This window comes from Trachypithecus francoisi, unplaced genomic scaffold (genome assembly GCF_009764315.1).
Source record: "Trachypithecus francoisi isolate TF-2019V2 unplaced genomic scaffold, Tfra_2.0 Lachesis_group0, whole genome shotgun sequence".
NCBI classification, from domain to species: Eukaryota; Metazoa; Chordata; class Mammalia; order Primates; family Cercopithecidae; genus Trachypithecus; species Trachypithecus francoisi.
This window is the reverse complement of record NW_022681453.1, coordinates 29209743-29231779: the sequence shown is the minus strand read 5'-3', so window position 1 is coordinate 29231779 and position 22037 is coordinate 29209743.

Here is a 22037-nt window from a genome sequence, read left to right as displayed (position 1 = left end):
TCCCTAAGGAAATAATGAGAAGTTTTGGTAAACAAGTGCGTGCAAGAGAATCGATTATGGTATTACCGAGTAACATGAAAAACTGTATATGAGCCCTAGTTAATTCAAAGAAAAGCAACAAAGTAGAAGTTAAGTTGTCATTTGACTTTTTTTTTATTATTATTATACTTTAAGTTCTAGGGTACATGTGCATAACGTGCAGGTTAGTTACATATGTATACTTGTGCCATGTTGGTGTGCTGCACCCATCAACTCGTCAGCACCCATCAATTCGTCATTTATATCAGGTATAACTCCCAATGCAATCCTTCCCCCTCCCCACTCCCCATGATAGGCCCCGATGTGTGATGTTCCCCTTCCCGAGTCCAAGTGATGTCATTGTTCAGTTCCCACCTATGAGTGAGAACATGCGGTGTTTGGTTTTCTGTTCTTGTGATAGTTTGCTAAGAATGATGATTTCCAGCTGCATCCATGTCCCTACAAAGGACGCAAACTCATCTTTTTTATGGCTGCATAATATTCCATGGTGTATATGTGCCACATTTTCTTAATCCAGTCTGTCACAGATGGACATTTGGGTTGATTCCAAGTCTTTGCTATTGTGAATAGTGCCGCAATAAACATGCGTGTGCATGTGTCTTTATAGCAGCATGATTTATAATCCTTTGGGTATATACCCAGTAATGGGATGGCTGGGTCATATGGTACATCTAGTTCTAGCTCCTTGAGGAATCGCCATACTGTTTTCCATGATGGTTGAACTAGTTTACAATCCCACCACCAGTGTAAAAGTGTTCCTATTTCTCCACATCCTCTCCAGCACCTGTTGTTCCTGACTTTTGAATGATTGCATTCTAACTGGTGTGAGATGGTATCTCATTGTGCTATTGATTTGCATCTCTCTGATGGCAGTGATGATGAGCATTTTTTCATGTGTCTGTTGGCTGTATGAATTCTTCTTTTGAGAAATGTCTGTTCATATCCTTTGCCCACTTTTTGATGGGGTTGTTTGTTTTTTTCTTGTAAATTGTTTGAGTTCTTGTAGATTCTGGATATTAGCCCTTGTCAGATGAGTAGATTGCAAACATTTTCTCCCATTCTGTAGGTTGCCTGTTCACTCTGATGTTAGTTTCTTTTGCTGTGCAGAAGCTCTTTAGTTTAATGTAATCCCATTTGACAATTTTGGCTTTTGCTGCCGTTCCTTTTGGTGTTTTAGACATGAAGTCCTTGCCCATGCCTATGTCCTGAATGGTACTACCTAGGTTTTCTTCTAGGGTTTTTATGGTATTAGGTCTAACATTAAGTCTCTAATCCATCTTGAATTAATTTCGTGTAGGAGTAAGGAAAGGATCCAGTTTCAGCTTTCTACTTATGGCTAGCCAATTTTCCAGCACCATTTATTAAATAGGGAATCCTTTCCCCATTTCTTGTTTCTCTCAGGTTTGTCAAAGATCAGATGGCTGTAGATGTGTGGTATTATTTCTGAGGACTCTGTTCTGTTCCGTTGGTCTATATCTCTGTTTTGGTACCAGTACCATGCTGTTTTGGTTACTGTAGCCTTGTAGTAGTTTGAAGTCAGGTAGTGTGATGCCTCCAGCTTTGTTCTTATGACTTAGGATTGTCTTGGCAATGCGGGCTCTTTTTGGTTCCATATGAACTTTAAAGACGTTTTTTCCAATTCTGTGAAGAAAGTCATTGGTAGCTTGATGGGGATGGCATTGAATCTATAAATACCTTGGGCAGTATGGCCATTTTCACGATATTGATTCTTCCTATCCATGAGCATGGTATGTTCTTCCATTTGTTTGTGTCCTCTTTGATTTCACTGAGCAGTGGTTTGTAGTTCTCTTGAAGAGGTCCTTGACATCCCTTGTAAGTTGGATTCCTAGGTATTTTATTCTCTTTGAAGCAATCGTGAATGGAAGTTCACTCCTGATTTGGCTCTCTGTTTGTCTGTTACTGGTGTATAAGAATGCTTGTGATTTTTGCACATTAATTTTGTATCCTGAGACTTTGCTGAAGTTGCTTATCAGCTTAAGGAGATTTTGGGCTGAGACAATGGGGTTTCTAAATAGACAATCATGTCATCTGCAAACAGGGACAATTTGACTTCTTCTTTTCCTAACTGGATACCCTGATTTCTTTCTTGCCTGATTGCCCTAGCCAGAACTTCCAAGACTATGTTGAATAGGAGTGGTGAGAGAGGGCATCCCTGTCTTGTGCCAGTTTTCAAAGGGAATTTTTCCAGTTTTTGCCCATTCAGTATGATATTGGCTGTGGGTTTGTCATAAACAGCTCTTATTATTTTGAGGTACGTTCCATCAATACCGAATTTATTGAGTGTTTTTAGCATGAAGGGCTGTTGAATTTTGTCAAAAGCTTTTCTGCATCTATTGAGATAATCATGTGGTTCTTGTCTTTGGTTCTGTTTATATGCTGGATTACGTTTATTGATGTGCGAATGTTGAACCAGCCTTGCATCCCAGGGATGAAGCCCACTTGATCATGGTGGATAAGCTTTTTGATGTGCTGCTGAATCTGGTTGCCAGTATTTTATTGAGGATTTTTGCATCGATGTTCATCAGGGATATTGGTCTAAAATTTTCTTTTTGTGTGTCTCTGCCAGGCTTTGGTATCAGGATGATATTGGCCTCATAAAATGAGTTAGGGAGGATTCCCTCTTTTTCAATTGATTGGAATAGTTTCAGAAGGAATGGTACCAGCTCCTCCTTGTACCTCTGGTAGAATTCAGCTGTGAATCCGTCTGGTCCTGGACTTTTTTTGGTTGGTAGGCTATTAATTATTGCCTCAATTTCAGAGCGTGCGATTGGTCTATTCAGGGATTCAACTTCTTCCTGGTTTAGTCTTGGGAGAGTATAAGTGTCCAGGAAATTATCCATTTCTTCTAGATTTTCTAGTTGATTTGTGTAGAGGTGTTTATAGTATTCTCTGATGGTAGTTTGTATTTCTGTGGGGTCCGTGGTGATATCCCCTTTATCATTTTTTATTGCGTCTATTTGATTCTTCTCTCCTTTCTTCTTTATTAGTCTGCTAGCAATCTGTCAATTTTGTTGATGTTTTCGAAAAACCAACTCCTGGATTCATTGATTTTTTGGAGGGTTTTTTGTGTCTCTATCTCCTTCAGTTCTGCTCTGATCTTAGTTATTTCTTGCCTTCTGCTAGCTTTTGAATGTGTTTGCTCTTGCTTCTCCAGTTCTTTTAATTGTGATGTTAGAGTGTCAATTTTAGATCTTTCCAGCTTTCTCTTGTGGGCATTTAGTGCTATAAATTTCCCTCTACACACTGCTTTAAATGTGTCCCAGAGATTCTGGTATGTTGTATCTTTGTTCTCATTGGTTTCAAAGAACATCTCTTATTTCTGCCTTCATTTCGTTATGTACCCAGTAGTCATTCAGGAGCAGGTTGTTCAGTTTCCATGTAGTTGAGCGGTTTGGATTGAGTTTTTAGTCCTGAGTTCTAGTTTGATTGCACTGTGGTCTGAGAGACAGTTGTTATAATTTCTGTTCTTGTACATTTGCTGAGGAGTGCTTTACTTCCAATTATGTGGTCAATTTTGGAATAAGTGCGATGTGGTGCTGAGAAGAATGTATATTCTGTTGATTTGGGGTGGAGAGTTCTATAGATGTCTATTAGGTCCGCTTGGTGCAGAGATGAGTTCAATTCCTGGATATCCTTGTTAACTTTCTGTCTCGTTGATCTGTCTAATGTTGACAGTGGAGTGTTGAAGTCTCCCATTATTATTGTATGGGAGTCTAAGTCTCTTGTAAGTCTCTAGGACTTGCTTTATGAATCTGGGTGCTCCTGTATTGGGTGCATATATATTTAGGAGAGTTAGCTGTTCCTGTTGAATTGATCCCTTTACCATTATGTAATGGCCTTCTTTGTCTCTTTTGATCTTGATGGTTTAAAGTCTATTTTATCAGAGACTAGGATTGCAACCCCTGCTTTTTTTTGTTCTCCATTTGCTTGGTAGATCTTCCTCCATCCCTTTATTTTGAGCCTATGTATGTCTCTGCATGTGAGATGGGTCTCCTGAATAGAGCAGACTGATGGGTCTTGACTCTTGATCCAGTTTGCCAGTCTATGTCTTTTAATTGGAGCATTTAGTCCATTAACATTTAAGGTTAATATTGTTCTGTGTGAACTTGATCCTGCCATTATGATATTAATGGTTTTTGCTCGTTAGTTGATGCAGTTTCTTCCTAGCCTCGATGGTCTTTACATTTTGGCATGTTTTTGCAATGGCTGGTACCGGTTGTTCCTTTCCATGTTTAGGGCTTCCTTCAGGGTCTCTTGTAAGGCAGGCCTGGTGGTGACAAAATCTCTAAGCATTTGCTTATCTGTAAAGGATTTTTTCTCCTTCACTGATGAAACTTAGTTTGGCTGGATATGAAATTCTGGGTTGAAAATTCTTTTCTTTAAGAACGTTGAATATTGGCCCCCACCCTCTTCTGGCTTGTAGAGTTTCTGCCGAGAGGTCTGCTGTTAGTCTGATGGGCTTCCCTTTGTGGGTAACCCGCCCTTTCTCTCTGGCTGCCCTTAAGATTTTTTCCTTCATTTCAACTTTGGTGAATCTGGCAATTATGTGTCTTGGAGTTGCTCTTCTGGAGGAGTATCTTTGTGGTGTTCTGTGTATTTCCTGAATTTGAATGTTGGCCTGCCCTACTAGGTTGGGGAAGTTCTCCTGGATGATATCCTGAAGAGTGTTTTCCAACTTGGTTCCATTTTCCCCCTCACTTTCAGGTACCCCAATCAGATGTAGATTTGGTCTTTTTACATAATCCCATACTTCTTGCAGGCTTTATTCATTTCTTTTTCTTCTTTTTTCTTTTGGTTTCTCTTCTCACTTCATTTCATTCATTTGATCCTCAATCGCTGATACTCTTTCTTCCAGTTGGTCGAATTGGTTACTGAAGCTTGTGGATTTGTCACGTATTTCTCGTGTCATGGTTTTCATCTCTGTCATTTCATTTATGACCTTCTCTGCATTAATTATTCTAGCTATCCATTGTTCCACTCTTTTTTCAAGATTTTTAGTTTCTTTGCACTGGGTACATAATTCCTCCTTTAGCTCTGAGAAGTTTGATGGAATGAAGCCTTCTTCTCTCATTTCGTCAAAATCATTCTCTGAGCAGCTTTGATCTGTTGCTGGCGATGAGCTGCGCTCCTTTGCAGGGGGAGATGCGCTCTTATTTCTTGAATTTCCAGCTTTTCTGCCCTGCTTCTTCCCCATCTTCGTGGTTTTATCTGCCTCTGGTCTTTGATGATGGTGACGTATTGATGGGGTTTTGGTATAGGTGTTCTTCCTGTTTGATAGTTTTCCTTCTAATAGTCAGGACCCTCAGCTGTAGGTCTGTTGGAGATTGCTTGAGATCCACTCCAGACCCTGTTTGCCTGGGTATCAGCAGCAGAGGTTACAGAAGATAGAATATTGCTGAACAGCGAGTGTACCTGTCTGATTCTTCCTTTGGAAGCTTCCTCTCAGGGGTGTACTCCACCCTGTGAGGTGTGTGGTGTCAGACTGCCCCTAGTTGGGGATGTCTCCCAGTTAGGCTACTCAGGGGTCCGGGACCCACTTGAGCAGGCAGTCTGTCCGTTCTCAGATCTCAACCTCTGTGTTGGGAGATCCACTGCTCTCTTCAAAGCTGTCAGACAGAGTCGTTCGCGTCTGCACAGGCCTCTGATGCTTCCCCTTTTGTTGTTTAGCTGTGCCCTGTCCCCAGAGGTGGAGTCTACAGAGACAGGCAGGTTTCCTTGAGCTGCTGTGAGCTCCACCCAGTTCGAGCTTCCCAGCGGCTTTGTTTACCTACTTAAGCCTCAGCAGTGGCAGATGTCCCTCCCCCAGCCTCGCTGCTGCCGTTTCGATTAGATAGCAGACTGCTGTGCTAGCAGTGAGGGAGGCTCCGTGGCCATGGGACCCTCCCGGCCAGGTGTGGGTATAATCTCCTGGTGTGCCCATTTGCTTAAAGCGCAGTATTGGGGTGGGAATTACCCGATTTTCCAGGTGTTGTGTGTCTCAGTTCCCCTGGCTAGGAAAAGGGATTCCTTCCCCCTTGCGCTTCTCAGGTGAGGCAATGCCTCGCCCTGCTTCATCTCTCGCTGGTCGGGCTGCAGCAGCTGACCAGCACCAATTGGTCGGCACTCCCCAGTGAGATGACCCCAGTACCTTAGTTGAAAACGCAGAAATCACCGGTCTTCTGTGTTGCTCGCGCTGGGAGTTGGAGACTGGAGCTGTTCCTATTCGGCCATCTTGCTCCGCCCCCCCGTCATTTGTCTTTAATGTAATATGTGTATGTATATGATATTGGAGCATGTAGAATTGCACCTAATTGACTGCTTTTTATCTGCAAAATGGTAATTTTATATGGGCAACCTAAGGTGTATACATAGAAAGAGATGGAAAGATTATCCACCTATAGTTTTTTGGGTGGAAGAAATAGAGTAACTTTTACCCTTTTTCATATGTTCATTATTTACAATGAACATATTTTAACTTGCAATGAGAAAAATGATGCAGGGTTTTTAGAACAAAAGAAAGACTTTCCCATTCAAATTGTGTTTCTCAGTGATGAAAATACACAAAGAATGCACATGTAGTTCTCTCTGGAGGGGACAGGACCTCCTGTGAGGAACTTGGAGTGTTGTTTTTCTATTGGCAGGGCCACTTCTGTTATGGCAATGGATGCAGAGAGCTGCAGCCAAGGTACATTGGGTATTCTTTCCCACTGGTGACTCCATCTCCCCTGATGCTGTTTAACATTCAGTTCATCAAATGAACTCCTCTTATTCAGATTCCTTACATGTCAGATTGCTGCCTGATTAGAATTTGGTTTTGCATGGAAGACATCTACAGGAAGGGAATGAATGTATTGGTCTTTCTGACATCTGTGCAACAGCTATACTGGAATCGTAGACTACGACTTTGACATTCTGGTTTTATATGTTGATCTTATGAGTGTGTTTAATGAAGTCCACCTCCTTAGAAATGGATTCCATACTGTGTGTTGAGAAAACCAAGGCCAAGGGGGCTGAAGCCTGGTGCAGGGGACCATGTAAAGTCTGGATGAGTTTCAGCTGGGCCTCTGGGGAGACAGCCTGCTGCCCTTCCTCATACAGCATTCTACATAGCACAACACAGTAGGAAGCTTGAGTCTTTTCTTATTTGGACTCTGCCCATTTCCAACTCTCAAGTTCTGCAATTCTTTGACTTTTCTCTCTTCAGCCCTTGCTTCCTCTGTTTTCCTCATTGCTTTTGTCACCTAGCAGAAACAGTGGTGAGAGACTGCTACACAACAGACATTGTTTGCTGTTGGTATTTAACTTTCTTCTGGAGTTTTCTGTGGATGACATTGATTTCTAGTGCAAAGGGCCCTCTGCTTTGGAGTTGACCTGTAGAGAAACAGAGTCCCTCAGGCCTTCTGTGAGGCTGGGACCCCCTTGTTCCAGCAATAGGGATTGGTATTTATGTAGGAGACTGTGGGATATCCCCCTAAAGCCAGGTGCCTCCTGCAGTGACAACATGAAGAAAAGTAGCAGAGGGCCGGGCACGGTGGCTGATGCCTGTAATCCCAGCACTCTGGGAGGCCAAGGCAGGTGGATCACGAGGTCAGGAGTTTAAGACCAGCCAGAACAATACGGTGAAACCCCATTTCTACTAAAAATACAAAAATCAGCTAGGCGCGGTGGCGTGCACCTGTAATCCCAGCTACTCGGAGGCTGAGGCAGGAGAACTGCTTGAACCTAGGAGGTGGAGGTTGCAGTGAGTGGAGATCACACTGTTGCACTGTGCCTGGGTGACACAGTGAGACTCCATCTCAATAAAAAAGAAAAAGAGAAAGGAAAAAAAAAGGGGGCAGACCACTTCTGCACCTGAGAGAGGCAGACATTTTGTGAGCTCACATATTTTTCTCATCAGACTCTGAAACAGCATTTCACTGTATTTTGTTACAAATGTTCAAACTACATATTAGGGGTAATTTCTGCCTCGTTTGAAGCACAAGTCAAATGATTGTATCTCCATTAGAGAAAATGAAGAGGCCTCTGTGTCTGATACTACTTCGTTAAAGAGAAAATATTCTCCTAGTAGGCAAAAGTTACTGGCCAAATACAGCCCCAAATCAAAGATCATTCCTACTAAGAACTCTTACATTAGCTTACTTTTCCATGCATTAACATGGGTCTGTGGAATTTACATTTCCTCAAAATATTTGCACATTTTCCCTTTGCAGCAGGTGAAGGAAAATCTTAATTCAAGACACATTCCTTTGTCACTTTGGGGGCTGATGGGGGATGAGAGTCTTTGTATTTCAAGACATTTCCAAAGCAGTGGTGAACCTGCTTACAGAATTTGAAGTTATACATCTTGAATAAGCTTCAGGTCTGAAAATTGAGAAGACTTCAGCTCACAAAGTGTTGATTACATCCCTTTGCTTAGCAATACAGTGAAGTCATTTGTAAAAAGTCAACTGAATACAATGACTCATCAATGAAATGTATCAAGAACCATAAAGTTGTAGAATAATGTTAAGATAAATAACCTTTCCTTTTTTTCTTTGCTTTCTTTGCATTAAAAAATGAAAATTACCCTCTTTTCCCTTTGAGTTCATGCTACCAAAGTTTACAAATTTTATTTTGAATGTTTAAATTTTTATGTGAGGGGAGTTCAATTTACAAATCTAAATGCTACCAACACAATAGTTAATTTTAGAAAATTATCAGTCACCAGACATGCTAGCTCTAGAACAAGATGATTCATTTTCTACATAGGCAATAATGTATGTTAGAAAAAATCAAAAGATAGTCACACGGAAAGGGGAAAAATGAATGTAGATCAATAATTTAATTTAACTCTGACCTAAGTTCTATAGCATGGCTCATAATTTTTCAATGAATAGACCCTTAACATTTTACATCTAGAGCTTCAGTTTTGTATTGATCTGCTTTAATGTATTCCTCATTTCATAGAAGAAATAGCATATCTCAAATCTTTAACAAAAACACATTGCAAATGTTAGCAGAAATATGACAATATATTGTTATTTACTCTGTTTTCAGAACTACTTTTTTTCTGGCTAAATAATCTTTTTAAATTAAAAGAGAAATGGATAGTAAATGAATGATGACTTGGAGGGCAAGTTCATGGAGTTCCTTCTTAGTTAATAGATTCCTAGTCTTTCTGCATTACTTAATTGCATATTAAAAGTGGAACCCTTGATGTACTATGTACAGCATATATTTATTCTGTAGAAAATTATTAATTTTTAATGGACTAAGTGGCTGTTTGGACAAGGGACCCTGACTATTAATCAGGAGGTGAGTGATTGACTGACTTTCATTTTCATTAATTATTCAAGGAAGTTCACTTATAAGGTCCACAACAGAAGAAAGTTTCTGTCAGTGAGCCTGTGTGCACATTTTAGTACCATATTCATTTACTCACTTAACAAATATTTAATACATGCCATGCATTGATGATTCAGTGATGAGCAAGACCATCGACGTCTGTCCTCAGGATGCTGTCAGGGCAGTGCATACAGCAGAATTGTGTTGTATGCGAAGAGAACGAGAATGCTACCGAGCAGTTTAGGAGACTCAGTTTTGCTTGACTCCCCTCTCTATTTAGGAAGTGATTATTCTCTGTACAAATTTCCTAAGTCTCCCGGAAATTCAACCTAGCCAATTCTAATTCCTAGCTGAGAAAATATTTTGTTTGGAATGATGGGGTCCCAATTTCTTAGAGTCAGAAGAGACTTGAGAAGTTATCCACGGATGTACCCTTATCTTCCCTGCCTCAGCTGGGACACATCCAATGCCCAGAAGAGAGCAGGCTCACGTGTGGCGCCATTTCTGTGTGGATTGTTTGAAACTTTTTCCAAATAATGAACTGCAGCTTATTTCCCTGTGTATTCTCTTTAATGATTCCAGTCCTGTATCCTGGATAAAATAATAACATCTCGTTTACCTCTTACTTGGAATATATGTCGTAATTGTCCATTTATTTGTGTGATTTTTGTATCATTACTCTGCTAGTGTACCTTGATAGTGGAACTGTGTCTGTTTTTGCTCATTGTTATTTCTCTAGTGTTATCACAGTGCTAGGAAATGAATAAATGAGTGAATGAGAATGATTTATCCTGTTCCAAAAGGTTTTAAGGAAGAATACATGGATTTGAACCTTACATAATAGTTAATTAACTATTTGGCAACAACTGTAATGGTTCTTTCACTACTCCAATTTTTCTCACACTCAGATTAAGATTTTTTGAAAACTTTCTTCACATATAATATGGTGTTCAGCTTTTATGGTGTCCTGAATGCCCATCACCTATTTTTTTAAAGTGCCTGTCTCACCGGGAGGTTTGGGGAAGGCTTCACAGAAGAGGTGAAAATTGGCCTTGTGCTGGATCTTGACGAATGAGAAAGCATTCTCCATGAAAATGGAGCCAGGAGGGGCACTTTCCGGGGTGCAGTGTTATGAACATAAACATGTTCTCATCTGGCATCTTTTACCTAGGCCCATTGTGCTGCCCTGTTCTTTGGAGATTTTTGACTTATTTTTTCCCATCTTCTGCAGAAACTTTGCTATTCTTTCCGCTTCCCCACTTCTTCAACATTGTCTCAAAGCTGAAGGCAGAGATTCCTGTGATTTAGAGTTTGCATTGGGGCGTTAAGACAGTCTGGGTTCAACCCATTTGTTACATGGACTTAAGCAAGGTAGGATACTCCTTTGAGAAATAGCATTCTCCTCTTTAATAATAGCTACCTCATAGAGTAATTATGAGAATTATCAAATACATTACATGTGATGTGCTTGAGACACAGTAGAGACCTAACCCACTGTAACTGTCATCCTTGCCTCCCCTCTAGAGAGCTGCTGCTGTAGCTCACTCTGGTGGTATAACCATCTGTCCAGTGGCCTCAGGACGTGCAGTGGCTCAGACATATTTTTTCATGGAAACCTCATCAATGGCTAATAACTGTAAAACTATTTCAGCTTTTTCCAAATCCTTAGTTTAGTGGTTTTATATCTCTGCCCCCTGTTCTTTCCAATTTCCAGGTGCATGGGATCCAGTGATTTTTCTCTTTTTTCTTTTTTTTTCCTTTTTTTTGGTAGGGCTGTACAGGAATCACATTTGACACATTCGCCCATGGATTTCTCCCTTTTCAGGTCTCCATTTCTCCTGGTACTGCAAGAGCCTAGATTTCTCTGATCTCACCTCTCCCAGCTTCATCTGGGTAGCCAACGTACTTATTTCATTCTGGTCAAGATTCCTCTCAACAGGTTTATTGCAGATTGCTGCAGCTGCAATCAGTGTTTACAATCTGATGACAAGTTGGAGATTAAGGCTTGTCATCACTCTTTAATTAACCTCAAATTAAGCAGTTTCTGGCCCCATTCCATACCCTTCCACAAGCCATTCAGAGCTGCTAAAACAGTGAGGCCTAATAGATTCCGGGTCACACCACTGGAGAGTGGGAGCTGGCTTAGCAGTCACTCTGAAGAAAATCAATGTTTGATTCTTACTCTTATGCCTGAGGGCTGAAGATAGGTAGCTATCCAAAGAAAACGTAAAGGGAGGAGAAGAAAGGAGGGCACCTTTCCATACTAGGAAGCATGTAGTCTGTGAATTGCAAAGGAGATGAGCCAAAAAGTGTTCCAGAGACAGAAAAAACAAAGACCCCTACTCTTAGTATTTAAAAATAATTTGTTTTTCTAATTGCAGAGGTGATATGCAGTAAATGGTAATGGTAAAAAAAAGAGAAAAATAATAAGAAAGTAAAAAACATTCAACTTCCTACTCTACACACCTGCTTTTGAGGCTTACCTGAGCTGTCCAATCTGGTAGTCACTATCCTCATGTGGCTCTTGAGCTTTTAAAATGCAGCAAGACTGAGTTGACATATGCTGTGAGTGTAAACTACTCACCAGAGTTCTAAGACTTAATATGGAAAAGAAGAATTCAATATATCACATTATTAATTTATATTGCTTACATGATTAAATGTTATTTTGCATATGTTGGGCTAAAATATATCACTAAATGAATTTCACTGGTTTCTTTTAACTTTTTAAAATGTAATTACTAGACACTAAAATTACTTATGTGCCTTGTACTGTATTTCTATTGGATGGACTCTTTTAGACCATTTTCTCTGCATGTATGCAAAATTTTTAAAATTTACATACATACAACTTTGTATCTTCCCTTTTTAAGTTAATATATTGAGAATATGTTCATGTCATGAAACATATGTTATGGTATTATTTTTAATCATTTATAATTTTTTCATTTTATGAATGTCCCTTCATTGATTAATCAAATCTTCTTAGATTACTACCATTTTTTTAAAAAAACTTACAAACTCTCCATGAGCACACTTATAACTATATCTTTGGGTTCATCTTTAATTATGCTCCTAGGATTTGTTTCTGGAAGCCAGTTGGTTGAGTCACAGGCTTGCTTGTGGTGTGATGGGCTACAAGGGAAGAGTGAGTGGTTGATTGTGGGTAGATGAAAGGGAAGCTAGAGAGGAGGTACCAACTGCTAGGAGCTACCCTCCTTTCTCCAGTAGAAGTGGATGATGCACCAAAACTGAGAGATTGGAAGAGAGTTTAATGAGCAGAAGATTGACAGAGGTGTGGGTAGAGTTAAGAGAACCAAAAAAGATGATGAAGCAACTATGGAAAGTCTGAAGGAGCAAAGACAGAGAACAGAATTGCAAGAATCCAATGAGAGCCCTAGCTAGGAACTAGGGGGAAAGGGCCACTGATAGAAATTATAGCCAAAGCTAGAAAAATGTGGGCACTTGTCAAAAGGCTCAGCTGTGCAGTGGGAGAGGAGGAGAGAGGAAATGGGCAATAGATACCCCCAAACTCTTTCCTCCAATTCTCTGATCCCTTAATGCTGCCTGCCATTGTCTTAGCCCTATAGAAACCAAAGGGCATGGGAGGTGAGTCTGCAGAGATCAGTAAGGGAGAGACCACCAGAAGGGCAGAGAAGGGTGGAGAAGAGATAGGAAGGGGTGAGTGGAGGAAAACCAGAACACTAGCTTGGATACTTAAACTCTAGGATAAGGCACTTATCCTGTGTGAGCTTTGCTTTCCTCACCTGTAAAATGTGCATAATAATACCTACCTCAGAATGCGATCGTGAGAATAAATGAAGGAGAGCATGTAGTACAATGGTATTTTGTATACTTGTTCTTTATCAGAGGCTTATGAGTGGACCATATCAACTTCTTACCATCTTGTCCATTTATCATGTCTTACAAGTTCATCAAGAGGGAAAGTAGCAGAGAAACTTACCCTGGCACACCGGGACCTTATATTTAGACTTGAAAAGTTCTGTACACCCTAGTGAGGTAGCCATTTGTGTTCTGAATTGTGCATATCAAACCGTTGTGCTCTGGTAAAAATCCATAGAATTTTTCACATAGTTGTATAATTAGGCCACATGCTGTTGGCTCTGCTCAAAAATGGTCATTTAAGTGTCCTTTTATTATTTCTGGCATCCGCTGGGAAATTTAAATAGCTACTGCCGGTGTGCTTTCTATATGCTCTTTAAAAAATGCTGAAATTGAACAGTTTAATAAAATTGCTGGACTGTCAGCTTCACCAAGCTCTCCCAGAGATAAACCTGAAAAAACAAACTCCATACCCCAAAGTAAATACTTCTATAAATCAGGGACTTTTACAGGTGCTCCCTGGGGAGTGTAGTTTGACTAATACGGAGTTTCGTTTACAAGCAGGGGTGGAAGCTGGAAGCTTCTGAGGCGATTTGACCCCTTCATTTTCCTTTCCGTAACACAGATCTGTATTAAAAATGGGTGGCATTTTTAGTATGCCACCCCAACTAGGGGGCTCTGAAATGTCATCTCTCTAATTCTTAAGTAGAAAAATGAATAGCACATAGTGTAAAATAAATGAATATATTTTAAATACATGAATATGTAAATATACAAATATGTTTTAAATATGTAATTACCAGACTCTTTTAGGAAGTATAATTATTGAATGAATAAGGTATCAATTAGGAGGACCAGCTTGCAGTTACTCAATCTTTACAAGGTTCTGGTCACTATTTAAAATGCTTTGTGCACATTATCTCACTTCATCCTCACAGCAGCCCTGTGAATGAATAGTATTTTCTTCATATTACCTATAGGGAAATGGAGGTTCCAAGAAATGAAGAAAAATGGTTATGAGAGTGTCATGTTTGGCAAGTAGCAGAGGCAGGGATGAAACACACACGGCATTTCACTCCAGAGTCTGAACTCTTAACTGCCGTTCTGTGTCATTTCTTCCCTAAACGTTTATGGAGAAACTTGAGAAATTTTGTAAAAAAATGACAACTTAGGTAAACCCGTGTGGGATAATTAGGCACAGTTTTTATTCCCATAAACCACTTGCAGGTAGTAGACATGTTCCTTGGTTTCTTACTAAAAAGCACCCTCGAAATGAATCCCAATATTAAATCTACCACACTAGTTGAGCTGAGCTAAAGGAGTTTTATGGCCAATGAAGCAAGATGTTTACTGCATATTTGGTTAACATTAATGATTTTTGATTTTTAATGATCAAATGTTATTCAAAGTTTAACTTATAGTAGTTATACCACCTGCTGAAAGGCATCTCTAATTGTACATGTATTGACTGTGAGAGGATGCAAAGTAGGATTCCACAATTTTAATTAACTGTTCCTCCTCTGACATTTCATTACGGGTTCCAGAAGTGGTAGTAGATGGCAGACAGTTACCTGTCAGAATTTTTATTTAAAGGAGGTAAGATGGAGAAATGTTAGCGTTGTTTTGGTGATTGGAGAGGAAAGTGGGGAAGGCAGAGAAATGGCTGATAGTTTAACATGTTAATAACATGGTTGAGTAAACAAGGCTTCCAGCATTTGCAGGTAAATTTTAAAAATTTGAGCAGATAAACAAAAATTGAAATAAAAAATAAAGAAATCACTAACTTCAACTTTTGCAACTTTTATATTGCAAAGGCAATTTCTTTCTCCTGAAGGTGGGTACCTCCTAGACATCATATATCTTTACCCAAAAGAGTTTTTGAGGATTTTCTGTGAGTTCCAAGGGGCAAAAATGTGAAGGTCAAAGATAATGGGTTCCCATGTGACACTGGGCTGATTTGCCAAGCACCCAGGATGCATTTCTATTTCTTTTTTATGGTAAAAGCCAGAAAGAACACTGTGGAGTTTAAACACGGTTTCTGTATCTGGTGCCCGCATGGGGAGATGAAGGTAAAGAGGCCAATTTATCCAGCAAATGTGCCCAAGCAAGTCGGGAATAATTACCTCCCTTGACATCTGACAAAACTTTGCTGCATCCCCACAGAAAATCTACAGGCAGTCCTTCCAAGTCATTTTCAGAGACCCCACCATGGCAGGTGAGCTTATTTATTTATTTCTATTTTGAGAGTTCCACCTTTCTAGACTCTCTTTTAAGGTTTGCCTGCTGCATAATGAATGGAGATGAGTGGGTATTTCATTACCAGGTATCTCCCTGCTGCAGGCACTGCCTGGAGAAGTTTCCCTCTGTTTAGCTTTCAAGCCTCATTTATTTTCTCATGCTTTCTACTGTGGGCAGAGCCTGGCTGACTACATTATTACATTACTATTATTACACTGTGATGTCTTGGCATGATCAGGGGCTAAGTTGGAAAAGATAGTGTTGGGCAGGGAACATGTCTTGCCCCTTCCCTAAACGGCCCCGGGTGAACCTTGGCTGGCTTGTTGGGTCTGTTTCAGCAGCAGAATTCTCTGAAGACAAAGGGAAGGTCTGATCATATTTGAAGCATTTTTTCCAGCAAGTGTAAGGAATGGACATTTCACTTTTATGTAAGTGACTTTTGATTTAAGATCAACTGGATAATTCATGATGGTCATGTTTTGGGGGAGAGGGGATGGCATTTCATATTCAAAGTGATTTGACATTTTAAAAATTACAATGTTATTTAAAAAACTATAATATCATGAATATATTTACATGTAATTCATTTTCTGTTTACACAAGCTTTCAAAGGCTGTCTATTCTCAGCAGAGAAGTTTTAATTAAAAATATTTTATTGCCATTCCAGCCCTCCTTAAGTGAAGGCACTGTTCTTCACTTCTGTTTTTCTTTCTCACGTACTCTTGATAACCAACCCAGCCTTATTTACAATAAAAAAGTTATTACTGTTAAATTTTAAGTGATTTCTCATACACCACCACATCACCAATGCTGTACAATACCAGCATATAGTCAGTGCTCAGTAAATTCTTGTTAAAGGAGTGGTTCAACACTGTCCATGCATTGTATGTTTCAGCCGTACTGAAATATGTTTTAGCAAAGACACTGCCTGGTCCACCTTTGGAATTTCACCCACCACTCAGAAGTGTTGTTTGCCTTTCAAGTCTTAGCACTTTTTAGACTGCTTATTTGTGAGTTTTCTCCTCCGTCCCCTATCTATACACAGTTCCAGTATATGTGTTAGGTGCTTAATAAATATCTTACTGAATGAGTGAGTTACCAAATGAACCTATACTTATACAGTTAGCCCTCAGAAAAATTATCTGTGGCAGTTTAAAGTTTTTGTAAACAATAAAATAATAAAGATGAAATTTGAAACCTTTTCTTGTTCAGTCCTTAACTCAAAACTCTCTAATACCTCCCTGTTCTCTACAGTAGTGGTTTTCTAATGATGATAATTTGATCATGGGATCATGCCTTTTTCCTGCTTAAAAGTCTCTCAAGGACTTCTCCTTACCCTTGGGATAAATGTAATTTAAATTCTTTAAACATGACTGAAAAGGTTCTACCTCTGCAGCTACAGTTCTCCCCATGTCCTGTTTACTCTCCACGTGTTGATTGTGCAGTAGGTTGAACCCAGGAGGTTTCCTCTTCCCCAGGTCCTTGGCATGTTGGGTTTCCTCTGCCTGGGGGCACTTTTCACCTCACTTAGTTAAGTCCTTTTATGTTTCAGTTGGTCTTATTTTAAATATTACCTTCTCAAGGAGGCCTTTACTGCCTACTCCCTGCCACTACCGCTGATAACCACCACTATCACCCCACCTGCCTCTACCGACATAGACAATTTTCCTTCTTTGTATGTCTTTGAAGTATTTTACCAATAAAATGGAATAGTTGAATAAGATGGGATGTTTTGAACAACTCATATGAAATATTAAGTTAATGCAATTTAAATGGAAAATTTCTGCAATCTTAAGCTTTTCTCCCATAAATTTCTCTTGACTATTTTGGCAGCTCACATAACCCTCCCCCATTTTTCCAAAGCATGCATATTTATTATAGGCAAATGCTATGCTAAGTGCTTTATATGCATTTACTCATTTGCTTCTCATACCAGCCTTATAGTGGATACTGTTATAATCTCCCATTTTATTGAAAAAACTAAATTCATTGAGCTTAAGAAACTCACACAGCAGTGAATGGCAAGCTGAGGTTTAAGTCCATGCTATATGCACTCTTTTTTTTTTTTTCTGGGACGGAGTCTGGCTCTGTTGCCCAGGCTGGAGTGCAGTGGTGTAATTTCAGCTCACTGCAACCTCCACCTCCTGGGTTCAAGTGACTCTCCTCCCTCAGCCTCCTGAGTAGCTGGGACTACAGGCTCACGACACCACTCCCAGCTAATTTTTGTATTTTTAGTAGAGATGGATTTTCACCATGTTGGCCAGGATGGTCTCGATTTCCTGACCTCGGGATCTACCTGCCTCGGCCTCCCAAAGTGCTGGGATTATAAGCATGAGCCACTGCGCCTGGCCTATGCACTCTTATTCACTGTAAAAAATATACAGCTAGTGATTAGACAGTTAAAGTGTTTGAAGACCTGGTAAGTATATGAAATATGTGAAAACAGCCTTATTTGTGTATTGGTTATCTTCCATTTATCCTTTCCTACCCCTTCTCTGCTTTGCTCTTTGCTTGGGAAGTTCTCTGTGAACTCTCTAAGTAGGCTCCCACCTTGTCCCTGGGTATTGCATTAATCCTTGGTTTCTCCACACCATGACTACACTTTGTAAGCATTTCTGCAGATTACCCTATTTGAGTATTTTGTGTGTCATCTGTTTCTTGCCCATATCATTATTGATATAGACACCTATTTTTTTTTAAAAAAACTTAAAACTGTTGTTGTAGTTGTGCTTTTGTAATTCACATGTAGTATAAAGTTGTATTTACTTCTTTCCACTTTGTGTCTAAGTTTGTATAAAGAAATGGTATAATGGAATTGAAGATTGCCGTATTTCATGCTGTCTTGAAAATAAGAAGCATGCCACACTCAAATACAAAGGGTGTGTTTTCAAGGAATTTGACCTTGTTACAAGTTGGAAAACCACAGTCCTACAGAATATTTTCCAGAATCCTTAGTCTGACATGAGGTCCCCTGCATCATCTTGACAAGAGCTTAACTTTCTTCTCTTTTCCACTGAGCCCCCTTTGCTTACTTTAAAGGTCGGCTTTGCTCTGTGTCTGGGTAGGTAGTGACCCAGATATTTAGTCCATGATTGACTGCCATTAGAGCAACTCACTTTTTTTTACCCATAGAAGTTTACATATGAATAAAATTATATGGTATTTCATAAATAAAATACCTTATCATAAATAGGAACTAAAATTTTAAAGAGAAGTACAAAAAATTAAAAGTAAAATAATGCCATTCAGATTAGCAAGTGTTACAAAGGTGCTTTAAAACATTAATGCTGAATTAATACCTTTTCAATGCATATATTAGAAAGATTGAAATCAAACGGAAAGAGATATAACTTTATTATTCTTTGGTTTGTCCTGTCAGTGGACCATATAACACCAAAGTTCCATGCTCTGATGTTTGGGGAACACTGGTATAATCTATGTGTCTGCCCCTGCTGTGCTCTCACCCTGAATGCCTTCTTCCTCCTGGTTTCCTTTCCCAGTTCTTCTCCATCCTTCTGTTTGAACCATTCCTTCACCCTCTCATCCTACACAAATCTGTCCTCCTCAGAACTCTCTGACACTTATTGCCTGTCCGTCCTACTCATGTTGGCTTTTGATCACTAATGCTTTTTAGTTGTCATTTCAGTAGTTTATATTTTGTGTCTTGCCTCCCAAATTATGTGCAAGTTTTTGTCTCTAAACTATGTAACAGATAGACACTGGGACCTATGTTTCTGGAATTTCATATCTAATAAGAGTTTAGTAAATGTTTGCTGAGTTGAATGAATTTAACAAAAGTAAGGTAGATGCTGTTTTCTCAACTATGGGTATATTAGTTCTCACACTGCTAATAAAGACATATCCAGGACTGGGTAATACATAAAGAAAAAGAGGTTTAATGTACTCACAGTTTCACATGGCTGGGGAAGCCTCATAATCATGGTGCAAAGCAAAGGAGGAGAAAGGCACGTCTTTATTATTATTATTATTATACTTTAAGTTCTAGGGTATACATGTGCATAACATGCAGGTTTGTTACATATGTATACTTGTGCCATGTTGGTGTGCTGCACCCATCAACTCGTCAGCACCCATCAACTCGTCATTTACATCAGGTATAACTCCCAATGCAATCCCTCCCCCATTCCCCCTTCCCATAATAGGCCCCGGTGTGTGATGTTCCCCTTCCCGAGTCCAAGTGATCTCATTGTTCAGTTCCCACCTATGAGTGAGAACATGTGGTGTTTGGTTTTCTGTTCTTGCAATAGTTTGCTGGGAATGATGGTTTCCAGCTGCATCCATGTCCCTACAAAGGACCCAAATTCATCCTTTTGTATAGCTGCATAGTATTCCATGGTGTATATGTGCCACATTTTCTTAATCCAGTCTGTCACTGATGGACATTTGGGTTGATTCCAAGTCTTTGCTATTGTGAATAGTGCCGCAGTGAACATATGTGTGCATGTGTCTTTACAGCAGCATAATTTATAATCCTTTGGGTATATACCCAGTAGTGGGATGGCTGGGTCATATGGTACATCTAGTTCTAGATCCTTGAGGAATCGCCATACTGTTTTCCATGATGGTTGAACTAGTTTACAATCCCACCAACAGTGTAAAAGTGTTCCTATTTCTCCACATCCTCTCCAGCACCTGTTGTTTCCTGACTTTTGAATGATTGCCATTCTAACTGGTGTGAGATGGTATCTCATTGTGGTTTTGATTTGCATCTCTCTGATGGCCAGTGATGATGAGCATTTTTTCATGTGTCTGTTGGCTGTATGAATGTCTTCTTTTGAGAAATGTCTGTTCATATCCTTTGCCCACTTTTTGATGGGGTTGTTTGTTTTTTTCTTGTAAATTTGTTTGAGTTCTTTGTGGATTCTGGATATTAGCCCTTTGTCAGATGAGTAGATTGCAAAAATTTTCTCCCATTCTGTAGGTTGCCTGTTCACTCTGATGGTAGTTTCTTTTGCTGTGCAGAAGCTCTTTAGTTTAATGAGATCCCATTTGTCAATTTTGGCTTTTGTTGCTGTTGCTTTTGGTGTTTTAGACATGAAGTCTTTGCCCATGCCTATGTCCTGAATGGTATTACCTAGATTTTCTTCTAGGGTTTTTATGGTATTAGGTCTAACATTTAAGTCTCTAATCCATCTTGAACTAATTTTCGTATAAGGAGTAAGGAAAGGATCCAGTTTCAGCTTTCTACTTATGGCTAGCCAATTTTCCCAGTACCATTTATTAAATAGGGAATCGAAAGGCACATCTTACATGGCTGTAGGTGAGAGAGCTTGTGCAGGGGAACTCCCATTTATAAAACCATCAAATATTGTGAAACTTATTTACTACCATGAGAACAGTATGGGGGAAAGCACCCCATGATTCAATTATCTCCACCTAGCCCTGCCTTTGACATGTGGGAATTATAAGAGTTACATTTCAAGATGAGATTTACGTGGGAACACAACCAAACCATATCAATGGGTATAGTTCACAGTCATAGTATGCTTTTGTGTCTAGTTGGGATGCATAATTTTTATCTTTGCTGCTTCTCATCTTCATTGAAGTTACATTCTAGTAGGGGACATAGAGAATGAACAGATAGACATCTAACTACATGATATAATGTTAACTGGAGTTAAATGATATAAGGAAAGTAAATCAGCATGCATTTGATAAAGAGTTTTGGGTTATTTTTTAGATTGGGTGGTTAAATAATCTCTTTGGGATGAGGTCACATTTGAGGACATACCTGAATGAAGTGAAGGAGGAACACATGTGAATATTTGGGGGATAAGCATTTAGCTGGAAGTAACAAGACCTGAGGGTCTGAGTTGGGACTGTGCTTGATAGAGGCCAGTGTAGGGAGGAGAAAGAAGTGGTGGGACTTGCCACTGGAGAGGTGACAGGGATGGATTCCATATGTGGCCTTGTCAACCATGGTAAAGATTTTAGATTTTAATTATAAGCGAAACCAGTAGAGGGCTGAAAAGAAGGAAATGATGTGATCTGATTTATATTTTTTAGAAAATCATTTCAGCTGCTGTGTAAAGAAGAGGCTGAAGGGGACAAGAAGAGAGTCAGGTGGCAAGTCAGAAGGCTCTGGCTGTGTGCCAGGGAAGGCAATCATGGTTTGGAGCCTGGTAATCTTAGTACACACAAATAGGAAGTAGTAACAGATTAGGGATAAATTTTGAGGGCAGAGCAACTGTGTCATTCTTTCTAATTTATTTACTACTATCCAGTGCATTCAAAGCAGTATTCTCTGTTGGCATTTATTTTCATTTTACAATTCTGTTAAGCCTTAAGTTTTATTTCTATTTACCCCATATTCTTTCATTTACAGTTGTTTTTGAGATGGTGCTTAATGACTAATTAGCCAATAAAAACTAGGGTTCTATCTGGGGCAAGAATGTGTTCCCATGGCAAATTTATTTATCTGACTTTGAAAAGTAATTGCATTTTTGTATTCATTCTTGAATACTGTTTCAAAAATGTTGTCATTTCCCCAAATGACTATTTGGGAGATGGATTTTTTTATGCGAGTCTAATTCTGTATTCTCTTCCTTTTAATACTCCCATCTCCACTTTAT